The 4,408-nt window shown below is 54.5% G+C and overlaps 1 protein-coding gene across 1 annotated transcript in view; it reads right to left on the bottom strand.

Annotated features, from left to right (window-relative positions):
• The window catches only part of B3gnt2 (UDP-GlcNAc:betaGal beta-1,3-N-acetylglucosaminyltransferase 2), a 23,318-nt gene extending 19,458 nt beyond the window's left edge, over positions 1 to 3,860 (bottom strand). Inside the window, exon 1 of the mRNA XM_055629066.1 lies at positions 3,654 to 3,860. The gene's annotated coding sequence lies outside the window, so the exon portion shown is untranslated. The remainder of the gene's footprint in view (positions 1 to 3,653) is intronic.
• Positions 3,861 to 4,408: the final 548 nt, after the last annotated feature.

Below are 4,408 nucleotides of genomic sequence, written 5' to 3'. Positions count from 1 at the left end.
AAAGAAAGAAAGAAAGAAAGAAAGAAAGAAAGAAAGAAAGAAAGAAAAGAATGTCTAGTAAGCAATACATATCCTAATCATCTCAGTGAAGAAACTAATAAACCTAGTTTAAAATGTCACAGGATGAAAACTGGCAAGTATCAATTTCTGGGAATTACTGGGAATTTCCCCCACAAAATTGAAAAAAAAAAAAAAATTAAACCCTGCTGGAGAGAATGTCTATAGAAACACAGGAAATAATCTGAAATAATTTCTTGCATTTACATAAAGAAATGTGGACACCTACCAGCATACAAATGTTAAAATACACATTATAATTTATCAGATACAATGCTGGCTCTCAAAAAGTTTGGATTTTGTTACAATAATTAAGGCATGCCAAGCAAACAAAGTTGGCAGCAAAAGTAAGAAACTCACAGTACGGGCAACATACAGTCGAAACGAATAGGAAATGCAGCAGGAATAACTTTTCCCAGTACAACTACATCAGGAACAAATGCCCCATCAAACAGAAAGGGCTTCATGCTCTTCACACAGGCTTTGCTCAGACTGGCAAGGCCACTCCACCAGCGGGTGATGATGAAATCATTACATCAGTTCTCAAAAAGCCTCACCCCACACATGCACACACCTCTTATCCAAACAGTAATTGCCTCTCCAGAGAGGAACACATTCATCCTACCATTTGAACGGATTCACCAAGTGCCCACTCCAGAAGCAAGAGAGACAGCTGGAGCTACATCTGGGCGGGGCAGGGTGGGCGGGGCTTACATGCCATCTCCTTTGCTGGTTGTTAGGAAATATTTAGTGCTTTCAAAAGAAGTGAGCCTCACTCAATTCATGCTTTAATTTGTACACGCCAAAAAAATGTCAGACAACTGATCACAATGATTTTTGACCCCAAAGCATTTACAGAAAACCAAAAGACCTCTACGACAATTTCTGAGTTTGGGTCGTTTATGTACCACTATTTGTGTGTTATAATAGGTTGTACTAGCCTGCTTGCAAAATGTCATATTTATGAACTGTAATTAGTAATCTCTGAAGGATGAACAGACTTGTCCAATAAGGCTGTTTTAAAATCCTGCAGAGTTTTTGCTATTATGCTCATTAAACTGGTTAGAAAGAATTAGCAGCATCCACCCAATGTCTGAAGGTAGGTCAAACAGAGACCCTAAATTATGAGTTATTTTCTGTTCGTTTGTTTGTTGTGAGATCTGGCCTCTCTCTGTAGCCCTGGCTGTCCTAGAACTCAGAACTCTGCCTGCCTCTGCCTCCCTCCCAAGTTGCTGGGATTAAAGGTGTTGGCTCTACACCTGGCCCTACCTTATGTTTTAAAAACAAAACATTAGCCAAGCTGCAGTTTCTTTGAAAAACAAAGACTCCCCCTTCTCTCTAGCTCTCATCGTCCAAAAGAAGCCCCACAAATTTCTAATGCAGGTTATCCCTGCTTTTAAGCCAACAGCATAATTTTAAGATGAGGAATAATTTTTGGATCTTGTTTCCTAATATAACTCTTAAAAAACATGCACACACATTTGAGCAGTATACTGGAAACTGTATACTGGAAATTCAACAGTAAATTACCGGTTCCCTCTTCCCTGTTTTAGAATAACTGTAGTATTTTAGGGAAATCTACGTGATTTTCGAAAATTATTTTTTGGGTTTCCAAGACAAGGTTTCTCTGTGCAGCAAAGGCTGGCCTTTTGACCGGTGACCCAGCAGCCTCTGCCTCCCGGAGTGTTGGGATTAAAGGCGTGCACCAGGATATCTTTAAAAAAAAACAAGTGTATCTTCCAAAACTATAAGAAATTCCGATGCCCAGGCCTTCAAAAGCAAGGGGTTTGAGGAAAAGCGATTCAGAAGCAAATTATGTTTCTTTTTCTCAAAGACTACCTCTGCTTTAGTTAGGTCTTAAAATCTGCTATGTGCATCTATCAAGCTCGGCTGATCTCAGGCTACGAACATCTGAACGATTACAACAGATCACTGGTGGTTTTCTGCAAGGGGAAGCTGAGGCCAGCGGGAACTTGGTTGTGATCTCTTGCTTAAGCACCTTATCTGTCCTCAAAAACAGTCTTACAGACCAAGTACCCCGTTCCCGAAACTAAATAGGGGAAACAAGGCTCACAGGGAAAACTAACTTGTCGCTTAACAGCACGTGTCGGAAAGGAGACTAGTGAAGGGACTCTTTTAAGCTTAACGGAGAATCCGGCACTTTTAAAAAAAATACATTTGCCATCTACACAAAAACACGAAGGTAAGAGCCGCAGGCCGAGTCCCGAGGGGGAAAGCAACATTCCAGGCTGAGAAAGGAGCTGGGGCGGATCTGCCGCTAAACACCTCTGCACGAACTGGAAGGGGCGGAAATTACTCAGGCTCCCGCTCACTTCTCCGGTCTTAAACCTAACCAAGAATAAAGAGTTCTAGGACCAAGCGTAGAACTCCCCGGTTCCGTGAGGCTCCATCACCTCTATTCAGAAGAACAGGAGTGGGAGTAGGTCAGGGGTAAGTGACCGGCCTGGCCCGAGCGGACCCCCACTCCAGGTCCCGCCCTCCTGGCTCCCCTTCAGGCCCACCGGCCTTCTCTTTAAGCACCCACCCCTTCCGAGGCACAAACAGATGCCCTGGAAGGATCTGTTACAAGATGCCCATTTTCACACTCGAGCTTGGAGACCTGAAAAGCACGGCTTAAGGCGTGGGGGAAGGGCTTCCCTGCAGTCTACCGTAAGTCCGGGGTGGCCGAGGCGCTCACTGCAGGCAGGGGAGCAAAGACCAGCCGCCCCGGACTCGGGGCAGGAGCGAGCCTGGAGGCGGCCCAGGCTACAAAATGCGTGCATCTACTTTCCAACACGACCTCGCGCGCCGTGACACCAGGGTGGAGTCTCCACCGAGCCTCCTCCCCACGCAAGACCCGCGAGCTCAGGGGACCCTAGGCGAGCGCTGGGCGTTCGGTCCTCCGAGGGGTGCCCGCCCGCGGGTGCGCCCACCTGCTGGTCGCAGGGGCAGCTCCCCGGGCTCTGTCCTGGTTAATCATTCAACACGGGCGGCGTGGAATTTTTTTTTTTTTTTTTTTGAGGTCAAAGCGAAAGGTTCTCCCCGAAGTTTCACAGGAACCAGCCTTTGGGGGCCCGGAACTAACAGTGCCGGCGGTTGGGGGGCTGCGGGCTGGGGGGCGAAGCGGCAGCCAGCAGCTCGCCAACACCTGATCTGCCCCTGCGGCACCCGAGACCGGCGCAGTGCGCGGGCGGGGCTCCCCCGCCGCCCAGGCCCGCACCCCGCGAGCGTGCGGGGCGCAGTGCGGCCCAGGGGGCAGGGGCAGGGGCCCTCTCCGAGGGCGGAGGCGAGCGGAGGCCGAGCAGGTGAGGAGGTCGGGGAGGAGGAGGGGAGAGAGGGACCGGAGGGGAGGACGCGGGCAGGAGCAGCAGAGGCCGGGGAGGGGATCCCGGAGGTGAGGCGGCCGGGAAAGTGATGTGCGGAGGCCAGGGGAGTGAGGCGAGCCGCGGGGAGGCGAGAGGGGCCCGAAGGAGCGGATGCGCAGACGGCGCGGGAGGCGGAGAGGGGCGGCGGGGGCGCAGGGCGTCCGCACCGGCCGGAACCGGCCCGGCGGCGCAGCGGGGACGCAGGGCCGGTGCCCACCCGCCCGGCCCTACCTTGTCCGGGGGCAGCTCCAGCTCGGCGGGGCGGGGCGGGATTCCGCGGGCGCATCCACGTCCCGGCCGCGCGTGCGGCTCAGCCCCGCGACCGCCGCCGCTCTCGCTCCATGCGCGGCCCGGCGGCCCGGCGGGGACTGGGCGGCTTCCCGGCTCGCCTGGGCTCCAGCACTTGTTGCCGCGGCGGCCGCTGCGCCTCTCTCCCGGGCCGCGGCTCCCCGCACCGCCGCCGCCCGCCGCGTCCCCCTCGGCCCCGCCCTCGCCCGACGGGCCAATCAGACGCCGCGCCACGCCGCGCGTCACCGCCCGGACGGCCGCGCTCCTGCCGGTGGCCCAAGTTTGGGAAGAGGCTGAACTTGCGTCCTCCCGCCAGTCGGCGCCCGGGACCCGCTGGGATCGCTCTCCGGGGCCCTCCCGGGCTCTCCGCCCGGCGTCGCACCTAGCAAACCCGGGGCTGCGGTCAGGAGAGCCACCTCCAGAGACGCACATCCCCCAGGAAGTAGCCTCCCCCCGAAAAACAGCAGCCACAGAGTCCAAGCTCCTCAGCTCCCGGGGCCCCTCAGCGCCGTCTGCGTGGCGCTTGATGAGAATTTTGATTTTGATGGTCCTGTGCTAGGCCCAGATGGCTCCGCGTGGTTGGGGAGAGGGAAACCCGGACCTAGGTGGACCCGACCTCTGCGCACCCAGTACCCGCAGCCACCTAGATGCTCAAGGCCTGAGGGTGGTGCCTGTTTGGCCCCTTCGCATCTTGGGGC

This window comes from Psammomys obesus, unplaced genomic scaffold, assembly GCF_907164565.1.
Source record: "Psammomys obesus unplaced genomic scaffold, mPsaObe1.curated_primary_1811, whole genome shotgun sequence".
NCBI classification, from domain to species: Eukaryota; Metazoa; Chordata; class Mammalia; order Rodentia; family Muridae; genus Psammomys; species Psammomys obesus.
Note: the sequence above shows the minus strand (reverse complement) of the source record. Positions and strands in the feature narration are given on the sequence as shown.